We start from the raw sequence: 19869 nt of genomic DNA, 5'->3' as shown, positions 1-19869 counted from the left end.
TTCTTTCTGATTATTGTACACTTACATAATATGAGGATATTATAACAGTCAGCAGCATCATGTCCATTGAATCAGTGTACTTAATACCGTATTGTCCCGAAATATAAGACGACCCTGATTATAAGACGACCCCTCTTTTTCCAGATGTACCTTTCTGAAAAAGGCTTTTTGAAAACCAAATCTCGTTTTTTTTTTTTCTCTCTGTAAAACACTTTTTTCTTAAATTATTTTTAAATTACATATTTTTCCTATTTTAATTTTTGTTTTGAAAGTATGGTAAATACTGGTAAAATGTACCAACAATGACATTGAAAAAATACACTTTTTGATATACCATTGAAATAACAGGTAGCCCATCTGAATTATATAACATTTAGGTTATCCATCTCATAGTAGCCTACCAAAATTTTATTAACAGTAGAAGTGAAATCTTATTGTAGTCTTCAAATCTGGGTACTGTCTTATGTTTTAAAATCACTTACAGAGGAAGTTTGTTTCCATCAGGCTAACATGACAGTCACGACTCATGCCGCTGTAAGCTTTTCTTTTTCTTTTGTTCTCACTTGCGATCTTTACAACACACATACATTACATATTTCATGGCACACTCGTTTTATGCGTTTTTGGTGCCACCTATTGTTGTGGGTGTATTACTGACATGTCAAAGTCTTTTTTTACAGTCTATGGTCTAGACCCCGAATATAAGACGACCGCGTTTTTTCAGATGTATTTCCAAGAAAAAAAACATTGTCTTATATTCGGGTCAATACGGTATTGTATTTTTGTAAGCTTTACTTATTATTGAGGGTTAAAAAGTGTTTTTAAAAAGTCAGTCTACCCCCCATCCTTAAATATGTTCATGACATGCACATTTTTGCTAGTTTTATCACATGATATCGACAGGTTATGTATTCCAAACATGGCTATTTAAATGGTTAATTCATCCAAAAATCGAAATTCTATCATTAATTACTAGCTCTCATGTCGTTCCAAACCTGTGAGACCTTCTTTCATCTTTGGAACACAAATTAAGATATTTTTGATGACATCCGAGAGCTTTCCGACCCTGCATAGACAGCAATACAACTGATACGTTTATGGCCCAGAAAGGTAGTAAAGACACTGTTAAAATAGTCTATGTGACATCATGGTTCAACCGTAATGTTATAAAGCCATGAGAATACTTCTTGAGGTACTCTTGTGAATGGTGGTGGAGACTGACCCGGAAGAGATGAAATCGTTGGATAAAGTGATTATTTTTGCTTTCTTTGCGCACAAAACGGTATTCTCATATCTTCATATAATTACGGTTGAACCACTGATGTCACATGGACTATTTTAACAATGTCTTTACTACCTTCCTGGGCCTTGAGCGTGCCAGTTGCATTGCTGTCTATGCAGGGTCAGAGAGCTCTCGGATTTCATCAAAAATATCTTAATTTGTGTTTCGAAGATGAATGAAGGTCTTACAGGTTTGGAACGACATGACCGTGATTAATTAATGAAAGAATTTTTATTTTTGGGTGAACTATCCCTTTAAGCCATAATTATCCCCACATAGTGCCTACAGGATGATTTCCACACAATTTGAAAGTCCATTGTGTTGTATAGTATACAAGAGATACTCTGGGTGAGTAAATGCTATCTTAATAAAATGTCAAACTGAACTATTTCTTAGCTCAGCTTTTAACATTCAAAGTTGATGTGGCTGATTTCCAGTGGATTTGAAACTGAATTTCAAGCCATTTGCGGGGCTGGATCTAACAACATTGGCTCAACCACTGGTTCAAATTTGATCTTGCCATTACTTGTGCTGTTCTGTTTGGTGCTATTAGTTACATATGCAAATTATACCTTCACACTTGATCTTTGAAGTTGTACCACATTTGAACAGATTTGCCCTCAATCAGTGTAGAATTTATGAAAATTTGTAGGTTCTGTGTGGTTTTAACAACTACTATTATGTTAAATCTATGATGTTCTTTCTATATAGTTACGCTGGACTGAGTTGTGGAACCGAGTGAGAAGCGTGTGGAGCGTGGAGACGCCGGTTCATCAGAGATGACAGTTGGGTTCTCGGGGCGGTGCTGAAGTGCTGAAGCACTGCTGGCTACGGACACTGAGAGGGCAACACCTGCTCCTCTGCAGCTAACCTCCTTCCAGGGTACAGAAAGACATCACTGACAAACCCCCCTCCCAAACCCCTCCTTTTCTTTCCTCTTACCAGACAGTCTTGCTCACTGACCCAATCCACATCTCCTGCTCTGCGGTCTCCAGATCCTCTCTGACCTGACCCAGAACACTGACTTACACAACTGCCAACACCTCAAGAACCATCTGTATTTCTGTTTCCCTCCTTTCTCTCCCTCTCCATCTCTTTCTCTGTCTCTCTTCAGATCATTGTGTGTGTATTGCAGTTTCTTTTCAAACACAGTGGCATAAGCTGTGCCTCTACTATTTTGGCAAGGAGAAATGAGAAAGAGGTTACACGAATATGTCTAATTATATGAGCATGTCTGACATCAGCCGAAATAAGGAAGAAAAAAAATAATGATATAGGATCACATAAATATGTCTTCTCCAAAAAAGCTACCCTTTTTAAGAGGAAATTTGAATGATTTAGCAATATTTAAACATAAATGAACATAAATAAGACAAACAAGACAATGCACAATTCCATTCGAAATATATGTATATATTTGTGTACTATCTATCTATCTATCTATCTATCTATCTATCTATCTATCTATCTATCTATCTATCTATCTATCTATCTATCTATCTATCTATCTATCTATCTATCTATCTATCATCGTTTTGCTAACACTATTACTAACACAGCTTACACAAAATCATCTGGCACATTTTACCCCACAGCTACCATTTTTGGGTAAACTGCTCATTTAATAATTTGTGGATAATATTTAGATATATAATTTACTTGGTTTTATGCAGTGGTAACTTACTGGCTTTGACATAAATTTTTGACTTCGTTTTCTCTAAACAACACATTTTTACAGCACATTCACTGATGTTAGACCTGAATAAAAACATCATGAAATATATAACATGTACATATAAAAATAGAGAAAATAGCAATGAAAAAGCTGGCAGTTCTGCCCGTCTCCTCTCTTGTAGTAGGTCTATTAGCTCATTGCTGCGCTCACACTATGTCATTTGAGTCTGTTACACTAGTAAACTGCCTTGTTACCCCTGTGTCTTGTTGTGCAGCCTGACCAATTACTTTTGATCTTAAGAGGACATGACATTTGTAGGCTTTGCACTCTGAAGTGACTGCACATGTTAAAAGATGCATCATGCCTTTTCCCTCGCAAATAATTCATGGTGCCAAGTTTCTAAGGGCATTGCTCTTTGAACCTAAAAGTACAAGGTTTAAATATAGGTCCTTGGAGTAACTTGCGCTAGAGGGGTCTTTTTAGGACCACCTTAACCTGAACGGCAGGGCTGCTCGTCTCTAAAAGCCATATTTGCACCGGAACAGTCTTCCACACCACAGTGTTTGCACTTTGAATTTGCATAAACTTGTCATCCTCGTGCGTACATTTTGCGCAGTTGTGGTTTTATGAATCTTTAACAGTGCGTGTACAGTTGCCTGATCACAGAGCTCTTTCTGACAGTCACCGATGCGACTGGCTTGAACTTTTGAACCTGGTCATGTTCTATGCAAAAGGATGCTCTATTTTGTTTGTATGGGGTATTTGGAGAATTCCCACAGCTTTTCGAGGAGGTATGGAATGAATTGATCTAATAAAGCAATTAGATGATGTTTGAACGTATCAAAACAGGCGTCGGTGAGGATTGCGTGTACTTTGGCAAGGATTGCATTAAGATACAGTCTGAAACACTGTGCAGTGTTTTGAATCCTCAGCTCTGCTCCGGCTGTCTTTGAACTCTTAGAGACAGATGCCCTCTTTCTTTTTGTCTTATGGTCCTGCTAAGTCATGACTCATTTGGGAATGACTAGGACCCTTGCTCATTACTACACTGATTCAGTTTGACGCAACAGGTCATCTGTGGGCCATAGCACTTTATTTGGTGCTCATATTCAGTAGTGCATAGCAAAAATTAAAGTTTTGTCATTATTTACTTCTCCCATTTTTAATAAAATACTGAGAAAGTGTTTGGTGTAGAAACAATTTTCACTCAGAAGCCTGTTTCCACCACGGGATTAAAAATAAAAAAAGTAATTGCAACTCATAATTTAAAATTTAAATAGCATTTCTGACAATTTTTTTCCATGAATTCTGAGTTTACAGTTTTTTTTTCTTCCATGGAATTAAAAATGAATAAGGTATTACACTTTTTTTTAAATTTAAAAAAAAAAAATCTCAGTTATCTCTCATTCTGACTTTTCTAAATGAACATATTCTGCAATTCTCACAATTCTGACTTTTTTAAATGTATCTCAATTTTTATATCTTGCAGTTCTGAGTTTAAATCTCAAAATTCTTAGAAAAAAGGCAGAATTGTGAGATAAAAACTCAGAATTATGAGGGGAAAAAGTCCATATTGTGATATAAAGTCACAATGATCTATTTATTTGTTTGTTTGTTTATTTATTTATTGTCCTGGTGCATAAGCGTCCATAGAAATTGCAAGTTAATTTCACAAATATTTACAAATAATTAGTAAGTAACACATTGAATTAACTGCGAGTTTCGATTTTCCCATTTCTAGTTCGAAGACTGCTTAAACTTCATAACATTTTCAAATTTAAGTTTTGATTCTATTATTTATATTATTTTTCTATATTTCTATTATTAGTTATATTTCCTACAGAAGAAAAAAATAAAATAAAAATCAGATTGTCCTGAAAGTGAGTATATGATGACAGAATTTTCAGTTTTGGGTGAACTTTAACTTTTACTATCGGTTAATATTTTTATTGTCACTTTAGCTGTATACCATATGGTATATATATATATAATCTGTTTGCCACGACATGATGCAGCTACATCAACCAATAAGCCACAGGTGGAAAACTGAGCTTGTATAGTGATTTGTTTTTTCCCCGTGCACAGCATTATGAAGTATTTGTTACTGTGATGGTAAAATTGAATGGAAAAGACCACGAGGCGATGCAAATGGGTCTTTTGATCTGTCAACAGCCTGCAGATTTTTGTTTCCTCTTTTACCCGGTAACTGCTAATGGGTAATATGATGTATTGCATGTCAGCTTGGCATTATTAGATACGCACTCAAAGAGTCTTGTTCATAAGGATTTTTTTTCTTTTTTTGCTTATTCAGCCATTTGAATTCTCGCCTTTCATATACAAAATTACTCTGATGGATTGATAGGAAAACATGTACTAACAGGGAGAGAGAGAGAGAGTGAGAGAGGCTGGCGTGGATGTTCATGCTGGCAGCGCGGATTGTGGCATCTGTTGATGAAGAAACAGCATACTGCTCTAAGTCAGGTTTCTTCTTTTCTCATTCCCAAAACAAATTTTGATGGCTTGAGTGTTGTCATCTGTTTATTCCTTCTTTTAAATGATTTGTGATATTTATCTTTAGCCTTAACTTACAAATATAAAGGTGATTGCTGTCAGGTGTTAATAGTTTGTGATTTTCACATCTAAACAAGGAAAAATAAAATATGTTGTAGTGTATCTTGATTCATTTTGAGTAATAAGTGCACTTTGGTCATTTTTAGTATCTGTTATATTGTATTGTAAGTCTGTAATTGCTTTAAACATTGTAGTTATTTTAATGTATCATACGGACAGTTTAGTGTAAAGTGTTTATTGCACAAATGAGTCACATTGCTAAGTTCAGGCGAAGATGAATGTCTTTTGTATTTTTAAACTCTAGTTTGGGGAAACAAGTGCCCCCTGGTGGTAATGAAATGAACTGGAAAACGGAGATGGGGCTGTTTAAACTGAATTTAAATCCGCTGCAGTTAACATATTTGTTATTAGTTGCTCTTGCTGTTATGAGACAGTTAGATATTTGAGTATAACATGCAGAGTAGTGCATCTGTGGTGCTAATATTTTATTCAATCTGTCAAAGGAAAATAATAATGCAGATAGTTTTGATCAATGAGACCCTGATTTTTATTTTTTATTTTTTGCAAAAGAAAGGAGAATATTATATAACAATCGGATTGTACAATCGATACAATCCAGGTGAATATTACATAACAACTGTTGAATTAAACGTAGGTTGAACTGTAGGCGAATGGTGTCAAAGTCAAAATCATGAGGAAAAGTCATGAGAGATCAGTAGAAGCAAATGCTAAGCACATGCTCAAACAAACAAATAGGGGATGTGAGCTCTTGCACAGCCAGATGGTTCAAGCATGCACGTTTGCACGCGGAGGTCATCGGAATGGAGAAAATAAGAGAGAGAGAGAGCACGACTCTTTTAATCCCATCGGCAGAGCCGCATTCCCATAATGGGAAATTAATAACATGAGCATGATTTCAGATTAAACAGAGCAGTTAGGACCATTAGATCACTTTCATCGCTGGCATTAGGGCAGTGGATCAGGGATTTTCCCCCAACACAAATCCTGCAAAGTAGGTCAGTGTCTATTGAGTATTAGCACCATGGCTGTGATCCTGTTGTTTTAGCTCCAGGACAAGGAATTAACCCTTGGGACAGCTGAACAGGATAGGGCAAGGGTTGTTTGAAGGGTAAGTTGAGGGGGTAGGATGGAGGGCATGATTAGATCAGCCTCTGGCCACGAGGATGGATGTAGTCAAATGTAACGAGCCTTAAACCCTACACTTTACTTCTAATACCTATACACCCTCTTTACATTTTTTTCTCAATAGAGCCAACTAATACTGCTGGAACCGACTAAATCTCCATCAGTACCTGTCAGCAGGCTCCTCCATTAGTTTCTCCCCGATTAGATCTCTAAGCCCCGCTTCCAAGACCAAAAACAATCAACTGTTCTTGCTCAGGACAGTAAATTCTTACAGGGATAGTTAACCCCAAAAATCGTTCTGAGCCTGTATAACCTTTTTTCTTTGAACCTTATTGGCTTTAAAATGACATATAATAAAAAAAAAAAAAAAAAAAAATATATATATATATATATATATATATATATATATATATATATATATAACAAATTGACAATACAATGAAAGTTGATGGGGTCCAGTGGTTTTATTTTTATTTTTTTATATACAACACAAGATAAATTACATATAATATATATATGTAAGGAATAATTGACGACGTGCCGTTGGATTATTAGAAAAATTAGAAAAGAGAGAGAGAGAGAGAGATTACCTCTGTGCATCTCTCAATAGTGTTCGGCAGCAATGTCTCTAGTTATAGTGAAACTTAGTTCCTTTTGTTCACGAACAGTGCCATTGTTGTTACTTCGCTTGTGAGAAATCATGTAGTTTTTAAGTTGTTTACTGATAAAATCGTCAGAGTAGCGCTAACAACATTAGCGCGATGTATGTTAGTGTGTGTGCAAACTGTAACTGTTATGTATGTGCGGTCTGTGAGGGAGAGAGAGCGGGAGAGATAGAGTATGGGCTTTCTGTACATAATAAAGCGTAATTTTGTGGCAAAAACATGGACATGATCTGTCGTTTTTATCATATTGTTTATTATATTTATTTATTTGGCCAGTGTCCTTGTGGTTTTTGGTTATTTTGCTGTTGTAAGACCTTTGAAATAACAGAAATCATTTGGCGAAGTGATATGGTCATGTAATGCGGCCAAGAGCTGCCTGGAACTACGTTCGCCGTGCGTTTCCCTGAAAATAATTGCACACCTCAGAAAGTTCGTCAGCCAATCAGATTCAAGCATTCAACGGCCCCGTAGTGTATATATATATATATATATATATATATATATATATGTATATGTGTGTGTGTGTGTTTTAAGCTCAACAAGGCTGCATTTATTTCGAGACAATTAAAAGTATAATATTAAAAGTAAATGCAATGCTGTTGTGAAATACTATTAAAATCCCAAGGAACGATTTTCTGTTTGAATATAATTTAAATACTTTATTCCTTGATGGCAAAATGTAATTTTCAGCAGCCATTACTCTAGGTTCCAGTGTCATATGGTCCTTCAAAATTCATTTTCAGAATTTATTTATTATTGTTTTATTAGTTAAAATTCTGTGTTATTTATTTATTCATTCATTCATTCATTCCCCAATATTGTCCTTGTCACGTTGTTGTCTTTTATTTGAACTGTAACCACACTTACTTTGGCTAAGCGATCTCACACCTCTCCAGCACTCCCCTTCTGCTGTGATCCGATGGTCAGGGACAGGATATTAGACTGAAAACGGTGGGAACTCTCACAGGAAATGCAGCTCTGAGGGTGGGCTGTCCTCGGTGATTTACGTGCAAAGTTTAAGACACATGCACCGCGCCTGTGCCCAGGTTATTTCCACCTGACTTGCTGAACTTAGATAAGCTGGATCGAGGCAAGATGGCGATGAGCGGAAGGCGGTGTGTAGGTGGAATGTGTACACTGTACCAAGGGCTCAGATGACTTGACATGGCTCCAGGGACTCAGCTGCCTGGCAAAAGAATAATCAGCACACATACCAGAAGAACCAATTACAATCAATGTCTGTAATAACCACGTCCTGGAGTTGTCAGTGACAAAGATCATGAACAGAGGTCAAGGCTCTCTCAGATTAGTGGGGCTTGTTTTGCTTGGGTAGCTGTGGGCCCTGCAGGGGAACAGGGACACTGGCAGCGCCTGTCAGATACCAGCGGAAGTGAGCTAGGTTTATTTCCACATGGAAAATTGTCTTTGTATCGGACTAAAGAAGAAGCTGCAGTATATTCATCTGGTTGTGCCATGCATTATTGTCTCAGAGAATCAAGCTTTTTTTAATGGATTAATTTTTTTCCACACAGAATGTTCAGTCTTGCATTACCATGTCTAAAGGAAATGAATACACCAATGCCTCAAGGATAGATCCCAGAAAACGGACGCTGGGTGAATAGTGGCACGTAACAAAGGATGACATCAGTATCAGTGTTATCAGGCAGGTTTGAATAGGAGGAGTAGATGTATGCAAAATTGTGCCTAATGGAGCAGGTATAATAGATGGGGAAATTCCTATTAATGACACATCAGCAACCTCCACTCTGGGCTGATCGCTCAGTAATGTCATTAGCACTGGTATGCAGGCTTCTGGGAAGAGAGAGGACCGGAGTCTTCCGTTGGGAGAATGGTGTCTGGCGCGTGGGAAAAGAACCAGAGCAAAAGGCAAAGGATATAGTGAAGGCCATTGCATTGAAAGACTTTTCATGCAGGAGTTTTTGAAGAGTGGAGGCTCTGTGGGGACTCTGTAGTTGAGCCTCTTGCTTTTGGCCTAGCCTCTGAAACCCAGTGAAAGAGAGAACTGGACTAAGCTCTGGGGTAATCTATGATGTCATTAAAAGTGACAATATCTGCTTCATCTGATCTGATGCTACTTTGTACTCTATGTCTCCCTTCCCTCTACCACCTCTTGAAGAGCCAGAAAACTCTATCTATCGTTATATCGTTCTATTATTCTGTCATTCTATCGTTCTGTCGTTCTCTGTTGTTCTGTCTATCCCTCTATCCATCTATTTATTGATAGTTCTATCGAACATTCTATCACTCAGTTGTTCTATCTATCTATCTATCTATCTATCTATCTATCTATCTATCTATCTATCTATCTATCTATCTATCTATCTATCTATCTATCTATCTATCTATCTATCTATCTATCTATCTATCTATCTATCTATCTATCTATCGTTCTATCGTTCTATCATTCTCTGTCCTTCTGTCTATCCCTCTATCCATCTATTTATTGATAGTTCTATCGGCGTTCTATCACTCAGTTGTTCTATCTATCTATCTATCTATCTATCTATCTATCTATCTATCTATCTATCTATCTATCTATCTATCTATCTATCTATCTATCTATCTATCTATCTATCTATCTATCTATCTATCTATCTATCTATCGTTCTATCATTCTATCATTCTCTGTCCTTCTGTCTATCCCTCCATCTATTTATTGATAGTTCTATCGAGCGTTCTATCACTCAGTTGTTCTATCTATCTATCTATCTATCTATCTATCTATCTATCTATCTATCTATCTATCTATCTATCTATCTATCTATCTATCTATCTATCTATCTATCTATCTAACTATCTATCTATCTATCTATCTATCGTTCTATCATTCTATCATTCTCTGTCCTTCTGTCTATCCCTCCATCTATTTATTGATAGTTCTATCGAGCGTTCTATCACTCAGTTGTTCTATCTATCTATCTATCTATCTATCTATCTATCTATCTATCTATCTATCTATCTATCTATCTATCTATCTATCTATCTATCTATCTATCTATCTATCTATCTAACGTTATGTAGTTCTATCAACATTCTGTCTATTGTTCTGTCATTCTACTATCTATAGTTCTTTTAACTTTATCAAACATTATAGTCTTACATTACATAGCAATTGCTACATTTTCAGCATTCACTATGTAATTCTCTGTCAGTATCAGTGAGCTGAATAAATGTGATAACAACACTATTGCTTAGTGTTTGCCGAAGTCAAACAATCGGCAAACTCAACAAGTGATAGCTCATATAATGACAGGACAGGAGTAAAAGCAGACTTAGATATTAGTTACTATGGCAACTTGAGCGGAGAAGTGTGTGCGTGAGTGTGGAAGAGAGATATGTCTCCCTGCAGTAGGACAATGACGCCAGCTGTGTGCATGATTGGCATCCCAATCTGTTTTGAGTGATGTGCCAGAGGAGAGGTGGGAATCCGGTGAAAATGACCTCTTTGACCTTTTCTCAAGCCCACATTTCACAAAGTTTTTTTTCCACCATATTAGAGTCTTTCACAACAAACAGACCTCTTCGTGTTCATTATGTGCTGGTCAGCAGGCTCTGTGCTTGGCTTTTTTTTTTTTTTTTATTTTATTTGTCATTAAATTAATTCTTTAAACATTTGTTTAAAATTGTGTACACTAAATGTAATGCCTCATTCCACCTATGATTTTGAGAGTCTGCAGAATCAGTAAATTTGTGAAGCCGTGGTGTCAGATGGTAGGGTTAAGTTATCTATGACCTCATGTCAGTGCAGCACAGTTGTTTACACTGTCATTATCAAGTCTTTCAATGGCATTACACAGTAACTTAAGGAGAATCGTAGGTGAAGGTCAAGGCCGTTACAAGAATACAGTAGATCAGATCACGCACTAAAGAAATATAAAAAACACAGGCTTGAGGATCTGATGGGGTTTGCTCAGAGGAGTTACGAACAAGCTTGTGAAATATATGGAATCACCTGTCAGAGGGCTCAGGTCAGTGGGTTTACAGCTGATATTATGATGTTAGATGGTCCAGCGGAAAAGGAGGGGGCAGCGAGAGGTGAACAGCAAGCAGAACCCATCGTTGTCTCCTTAGTTCTACTAAAACAGAAGATGACCACAATATACGCAGAACAGTGCTTTTTAAATGTAGTCTCAGATATTTATCCTAACATTACAGAGGCTTGACCTTAAATGTACACTTTTTAATTCAAAATTTAGAATTTTCATCCATGTTTTAGCATGAAGACAAAGCAAGTCAGTGTTTTATTTAGCAATATCAAGGATAATAATATCTTTTTAGTGCAACCATGCACTCACCTTTTCTGGCTGCAGAGGGCACTGAAGACACATGGCACTGCTAATATAACACAACCGCTATTTAGAGAAGGAAACCCATGATCTGTGAAGTTGTGTGAAGAGATTTTAAGAATGGTGCATTACAGGACATTAGATGATGCAGTTTTTGACACGCTTACATGAAACCCTGAAGATATTTATATTTTAGAAATAAAAAAGTATATTTAATAGCAACAATAATGAAATTTAAGGAATTTTTTTCATGAAAAGTGTGTGTGTGTGTATATATATATATATATATATATATACATTGTATCTTCCTATATTAATATATAATTTAGGGCTTATATTACAGGCCATAAAATTTTTTTTGTAACTGTCATACCAAAACGGAAAACAAAACTATTGGGAATTAAACATAAATTAAACAAAACTATTAAAATCAAAACAACTATTGTTGTGGTAGATTTACAGTCATGTCTTTGCCAAAGCTGACACTGTTCTTTTTTAGTTTCTCTTTGAGTCATTCTTTTGTGAAGCGTCTGTTTTCTTACCAAAGCCACTTCTTGTACTTGAGATTAAAGTACATATAAGCTTCAGATAGAGAAGAAGAAAAGGAAAAAGAGATATACAAAGAGAAACTGCCAGCAATTTAAGAACGGATCTCAAGAAGCTTAAATCCCCCCTAAGCCTGAGCCCAAGCAATCTTTCAATCATGAACAGGCATTGCTGGACACACAGCTCTCCAACACACACATACACTTTAAATTCTCTGCGCCTCTGCTATGTGTAGGATTAGGGCATTAATACCATTGATGGCATGTTCATTTTAAACTTTTTTTTTTTCATGCAAAATCAAAGCCACCTGGATCCACTTAGGTTGACATTTTTTTGTTTTGTATCATGTTTTATTTATTTATTTTATTAATTAATTTTCCTGAAGAAAGGCTGCTTGACAAAATGCATGATTACAAGTTGTGTCTGTGTCAGAAAGTGAGGATCTGATGTATAGCATTTGTTAAGCTGTTACTCTCTGTAATGACAGCCAATTTGAATGCACATGTAAATGCCCGGGAGAAGTTTCCTCCATTCTTCTTAGCACAATGAGGGCTGCCTCACCAATTCCTAATATATATTAATCTGGCACTCAGCACTTTGAAAAAGGGTTGTTGTGTCGTGTAATGAGCTGTTCGTAGAGAAAGATATTAGACAAGCTTTGGTCACCATGGCAATGCTCCAAACAATGTTTAAAACCACGTTCAGTCATTTATAAGAAGTTACATGCCTCCATCACCAAAAGGCCCTTTTTTATGCATAATTAGTCATTTGTCTTTTTGTGTCTCCAAAATGTGCATATACAGTGCTATTCTAAAATACACCACTATATCATATTAAGTTATAAATAATGCGCTGGTGAAATTAATAAATTTTATATGTCTCCTAACTCCCCCACACTAATTCCTGGCAGTATTTTACATTTCACTATGTCAGCAATTACTGATGCACTTCCTAAACAATGACATATCACATTCATTTCTTGAAGGTGGGCCAGTGTAAAATCACTTAGTACTCGGAGAAGGAGCCATTTTACGAGTGGAAAGCTGTAATGTGCTCGTTACTTATGGATTTTGATTTTCTTACAGACTATTAGTGATGGCAGTGCTTTTTAGATGCATGTGTTCCGCTGACACCTGTACCAAAAATTGATAAAGAATTCAGTATAGTTAGTACACAATGAAAATATTTAATAAATAACAAATGTAGTGTCACTGTCTGTTTTGTCTCCCTTGATATTGATATTACATAAACTAATATTGAATGTATGCCTGTATGACTGATTGCAGATGATCAGAATGTGTTGTAGAGGGCTACTGTAACACCATTGTAAGTCTCTAATTGACACGTGTATTGAACAGACTGGAGGGGTCTCATTAATCCTATGAAGAAAGTGACTGGTCACAACATAAGACATCTCAGATCAATCAAGATCACTTGGACACCATTGACAAAAGTAATGATTTACTCACCTGTTGTGACTAGTATGTTTTGAGCTGCCACCACCTGAGTGCTGAAGCACAGCCTGAAAACATACTGAATATATTTTAGAAACTATACTATTAATTATAATTTCCTATTCTGATCATTTGCAGACCAGTGTAAAATAAAAAATAAAAAATAAATTAAAGAAAAAAAAACCCACATTTATTATAATTGTATATCATAGAGTATATGAGAAGTACACTATATTGTGTAATTGTACTTAAGTTGTTAAACTGCAGTCTCATCAATAAATAAATAAAAAATACATTCTAGAAAATATGTTTTTATAGAGTATATGAGCAGTATAGTATATTGTGTAATTGTACTTAAACTGCAGTCTCATAAATAAATAAATAATTTTTTTTTTTTTTTTAAGGAATTTTCCAGATTTAATGCAAGTTAAAGACTATTGATTTTTTTTAACATCATTTGTAGAAATCTAATGTTGGCATGTTGATCACAACAGAAAATATTGACTGGTTGGAAAAAAAAAAAAAAAAAAAGTTACAGTTGGGCCAGTATGCAGGACCAGGTTTATTTATCAAGAAAATGTATTGCCAATGGCTTTTTAGCACAAATAACAACATAGTGGAAGTGCTATAATAAAAATACACTTTACTTTTCATAATTTTAAACCCTCTAAAGCGATGGCCTGGTTTTCTTCCATTTTCAGTGCATTACTGTAACCACAACTTTCTTTTTTTAACCAACTAAAGGAAAATTAATTAATAATAATCAATATTATGCCACAATGCTTTCATAACTAGAGCTTAACTTGTATTGAACCCGTATCAGTCCTGTTCTCTGAGACACCAGTGATAACATCTTTCAGGTACTACCAGATGGAAAAACCTGGTGTGACTAATTATTGTATATTTTCCTTTAATTATTATCATTTATAACCGCCAAAAGAAAAACATCAGCAAAGCTTTGCAGAGCGGGAACAATGCCAGAACTCCAAATGAAGCGTTAGGATGGCCTGACTCGAGCCCTAAACCAACCCCTTCTGATGCCAGTGTGAGACTACAGCAATCGATGCATTGCAAGGCAGGCTGTTCTTGAACCGGCATGCCTTCACACAATAGTGTTATATTTTATGTGCCGGTAGGGATTATTTAGTGCTCCCTTATTCAAGAATAATGCCAAGAGGTGTTGTAAGTGTATTAGCAACAATAGCACCTTTCAATGAAACATTCTCTAGTGCTCATTACTGTGACTAAACAAGCCAACAGTCATAATCCAAGACTACAACTACAAATGGCCATTTAATAGACCACAGCGGTTAAAAATAACACTTAAAAATGACCTTTAAATAAATCACTGAGACTCAAAAAAGACTATGGTTCTCCACAACAATTAAACCTATAACATACACAACTTTTTCTTTTTTTTGCAGATTAAAAACATGCATAATGATTTAGATTGTACTTCACAAGTATTTAGACTTGAATTCTAATCATGACAGAAATAAGGTTTTGCCATCACTTGAACAGGGTTATAAACACATGCTTGTTCTTCTTGAATGTTGGTAGATTTTACTTAGTTTATTTTTTAATATTTTGAGGTTGTATTTTATCTATACAGTACAGTTTTAATTATTTGGGAGGATTAAACAGTTTTTTTTTTTCTAGTGCTCTTGCATTGCCTTTTTTTTTTTTTTTTTTTAAATAAATAAGCGATGTTGTCTTTGATGGCTGCTCAACAAAGAAGGAGCTGTCTTCAGCTGTAACCTCTACACACCGGAGTCTGGAACATGACACATGTCAGGCTATGATAAATGGTGCAGAGTCCCAGTAATTTCACCAGGAATGCCCTTGAGATGCCCAAGACCCTGATCGGAAATGTTATTGTTGAATTAAACCATAGAAAGAAATTCCCCCACCACCGACATGAACAGAAACACACATAACAAAAAAGAAAAGGAAAAAAGTAATAAACTTTGCTCCTCTCCTATGTGCATGAGTTATGCTAGTGTAGTCATCCATCTTTTCTGCGTTCTTTATGCAGTTATATTATTTTGGTTAAACTGAGATTCAACTTAATACTCATATGATAAATGTCATTTACGTGTGTATGGTTAAATTGGCACTCTCATACTAGGGTCACCCACAGAAACTAGTTTCCTCAGATACTGTGCAGTATGTCTGTTGTACAGATTTTCCCTCAGAAGTTCAAGTGGGGAACATGAACTCTTCCACTCTGAGTGCAAGATATTTTGCGATGAAATGTCTTCCAGCTATTTCCTCACACTTTAATTAGAATTAAACACTTACAAACCTCAGTGATTGCACTGCTGTGAAATTACATTATGAGCTCAAGCTCACCGAATAAAAAAAAGCTTAGCCAAGCCAAACCACAAAAAAAAAAAAAAAGAAAAAAGAGAGAGGCAGAAATAATCACCCACGGTCCAGTTTTACAGTACTAACCTTTCTCTCCCATTTGCAACGTTTTGGCTGGCAATTACTCCAAAAACTAATGCTAAGCACCCCTCTCTCATTGTCCCTTCCGTCCTTTGACAAATAGGGCGTCCGGGCCTTTTAATTGGAATGGAAGGCATTGCAGATCTATTAGGGCAGGGCTGGAGAAACGGATGAGGCCGTCAGCGAGCACGGCAGGGAGCGGCGGAGCGAAGTCCCCCATCGCCTAGCTCTATCCATAACGGCCCGCACATGCCACATGCTTCCGCTGTCAGATGTGCAGTGCCATGCCGGCCCCCAGGGGCGGCACACGAGTTCCCTGGCCAATGCAGAGCTTCAACCTCACATTGGCACTGCTTGGCTTTTCCCAATTTAGAACACCTTCAGCACTACAAGGACTCGACTGTGCTGCTATGGGGGAGCCTTTCACCCCTGAAAATGGAGCTTCTGGTCGTCACAATGGCGATAAATCAGACTAAACGTTTGAGCGGCATATTGTTTATATCAGCAGTAAGCTGGCAATGGGAAATGCATTATAGAAATGGAATTTTATGCTTGCACTTTTGACACGTTTTAACACGTATGTGAATTCTTCAAGTTAAAAATGTAGAGTTTTTTTTTTGTTGAAAAAAAGCATATTTTAACACTACAAATTGAAATATTAAAATGTATATAATTCAATGAATATACTTTTAAATAATAATAAGACTAAAGATGACTGGTTTTTGTCCATCAAGGGCTTTGTGTCCTTCAATTAAAGGATTTTTGGCATCTTCATTAAGTCAGCTCTCTGTTGTAAGAGTGCTGTATTTTAATTGGTGGACACTTACTGCATTAAACTGCCATTTATTTTTTAAGTGAGTGCTTTCCCATCCACTCATAAAGCGGTGTGTGCAAACTTTTAAATGATCATCTTTCAACAATTAATGAACTCATTGTGGGCTGCTGAGAGTCTAGTCAACTAGATAATCTTACAAAGTTCAGTCCCATGGTAGTCCTCGTTATGTGACCAAATTAAACCAGTTTCCATAATATTGAGTGTTGAACAGCGACACTGTGGCCAGTTGTGAATCTATTGATAATTGACTGCTCTGTCATGCTCTGGATGAACAAACATGCGGACTGAGAGTGGATAGATGTGTATGTGTTTGGAATAGCAATTTTTTGTGTAATGCAAAGCAACCAAAAATTATTATTTTCAAATCCCATGTAGTTAAATGTACATGTTTTCACTTAACTATCTATTGTGCACCCTTTTGATTGCATTTATTTTATGATTTTATTGACTTGATTAACTTGAATTGTGCTGTATGTGATTGTACTTTTGTACTTGAACAAATTTGTCTTCTAGCAGGCAAATAGACAGACGCAGATGGATATATATCAGAAATAAGATGGGACGACCAATGGCTAGGACAGAAGTTGAGTGAAGGGATCTAAATTTGGTTTTGATAATCTGTGGCTTGGGATGTTGTAGTTGGTCATCCCATTACCGCTCATTCGGATCTCCGAGGTGATCAATAGATTGCAAGTGATCAATGTGTAGTTTGTCGTAATGTAGTTTTTGTTTTTGGGCAAGATGTGAAGCCAGCCCGAGACGTCTTTGGTGAAAAAACTAAAATAAAGCCCCTGTTTTCACTGCGGCCGTTCAGCTGGCTGCCTTCAATTTTATACCTGCAAAGTTTCAATCTAGCTTTCACCCACCTCCTTTAACATTTAGCTTCCCCCAGCCTCCTCTGCCTGCCTTTTCTCTCTTTTCAGGATTACTCTTAGAGACCGCTCTTGTGCTGTTATTTTCAACCCTGGGTGGACTGGGGCTTTGGTATGTGTTCTGGAAATACTTCAAAGAAAAGCAAAAAGGCAGCAATTTTCTGCTTGAATATCCCTCTGACTAAATCCATTGATCATCCTTGGGGTTCCTGAGAGAGAGGGAGTGAGATGGAGAGGCGTGTTTTATCCTCTAATAACTCCTACCTTCACCCCTTCCTGCCTTGCCGTTGTTGTGTTGTTGTTGGTCGCACCTCTGCTCTATTCCTTAGAGAGCCAGTGAGATTGAAGTTATTTTATGCTTCAGCTCCCCGGGCCCCAATTTGAAAACTCTGCGTGTCAGTTTTTCGCACGCTGCTGTCATATGGCAAGAAGTGTGCTTTCTTTTTCTATTCTAACCTTTTTCTTCTGAAGGCATCTGGAGGAGGATTCTTCAGAATGTGACATCTAGGTCAAGTTAAAGAGATCCAACTTTGAGTTCAGAGGTGCTATTGCAAATGGTCATGGAAAATACCGAGAACAATATTTATGCACTCCAGCTCCCGCATTGTATTCCCTCTCTCTTGACCTCATTCGACAATCGGACCAGTCTGTTTGCTTATCTAAGCCTTAATCAGGTTCCAGACGCCGTTGTCCACATTACTGCTTAATAGCGCATTAGAACCTTGTAAAAACGTGTTATTAGCAGCGTATTAAAAGTTTCAAAGGTCACTAAAGCCAGAGATCATTATCTTTTAAATGAATGGATGTCGAAATTCCTGTATTACCTTGAAAGCAGACGGGAGGAGAGACTCCCTTGGCCAAGCTCTGAATGCGATTACGTAGTGACATGAAATGACACATAAATAATATGCATCCACAGTGTTGACAAATGAACACAGGGAATGCACGAATCCCCTCCAAGCGCCGTTCCTTCCCAGAAATAACCGCCGTCACAAATGATTGAGATTACAAGATTAGCCCCCTTGTTCTTTTCCATTGAGCTATGAAAGCACTGCAGTGACGTTTTGCAGGGTTTCAAGGTTACCCCGGCTATCTCTTTTTCTTACTAGCTATGGCTTGACAAGCTTGGGTGAAGGGTGGATGGGGGGACGGGGGGATGGGGGGATGGGGGGATGGCTTTATATGTGGAGTGGGGGTGAACAGGTCATACAGTTGCCAGGGTCATAAGTCAATCCTAGTCGGGTTGGGAGGCTGGCACTGGCACCTCTCAGACACCTCTCCTCACCTGCCAACATGCTCTGTCTCCAACAGACTCAGTAAACGGGAGCTAATTGGGAGGTGATGACAGACAAGCCGGGCTCAATTTGCAGTGCTTTGGAGGCGACCCATTCCCTCTCGCACTGGAGCTCAACAGAGCCCTGCCCGTACATGAGACACTGAGATCACCTTGTACAGCAGATCTTGCTCTTAGTCTCATCACAGTCAGACTCATACGTGAGGAAATCCACTTACAAAACACTTTATGAATGCTCAGCTTTTTATATCTTTTGGTACAGACATATTGCAGCACTATCTAAAATTATACATGAAAAGTGGTCCATCTTTTCATTGTATATGTATCTGAGGACACTGGATATTTAATTTAGGGTTATTTATTTATTTTTAAATAGCAGCTCTTGTAAAATGAGATGGGTATTTCAGATTAAAGGGGTCATATGATGATGCTAAAAATAACATTATTTTGTGTATTTCGTGTAATTTAATGTGTTTACACAGTTTAAGGTTCAAAAACTCATTATTTTCCAAATATCGTACATTATTGTTGCTCCTCTCTGCCCCGCCTTTCTGAAACGCATCGATTTTTACAAAGCTCATCGTTCTGAAAAGCGTGGTGTGCTCTGATTGGCCAGCTATCCAGTTTGTTGTGTTTGGCCGAATACCTCAAGTGTGTGACGGAAATGTTACGCCCCTTACCATATTTGGAAACACACAGCGTCTTCACGACATGGCAGTGGCGGCAACAATACTACAGCGAAAATAAAAGTTATGCCTTCTTTCTTTGCGTGCA

The 19869-nt window shown here is 37.1% G+C and overlaps 1 long non-coding RNA gene across 6 annotated transcripts in view; it reads left to right on the top strand.

Annotated features, from left to right (window-relative positions):
* The window catches only part of LOC131524548 (uncharacterized), a 129216-nt gene that overhangs the window by 10196 nt on the left and 99151 nt on the right, over positions 1-19869 (top strand). For all 6 annotated transcript variants that reach the window (XR_009266999.1, XR_009267002.1, XR_009266998.1 and 3 more), the window contains exon 5: positions 1994-2164. This is a non-coding gene — a long non-coding RNA (uncharacterized LOC131524548). The remainder of the gene's footprint in view (positions 1-1993; positions 2165-19869) is intronic.

This window comes from Onychostoma macrolepis, chromosome 18 (genome assembly GCF_012432095.1).
Source record: "Onychostoma macrolepis isolate SWU-2019 chromosome 18, ASM1243209v1, whole genome shotgun sequence".
Taxonomy (NCBI): Eukaryota; Metazoa; Chordata; class Actinopteri; order Cypriniformes; family Cyprinidae; genus Onychostoma; species Onychostoma macrolepis.
Note: the sequence above shows the minus strand (reverse complement) of the source record. Positions and strands in the feature narration are given on the sequence as shown.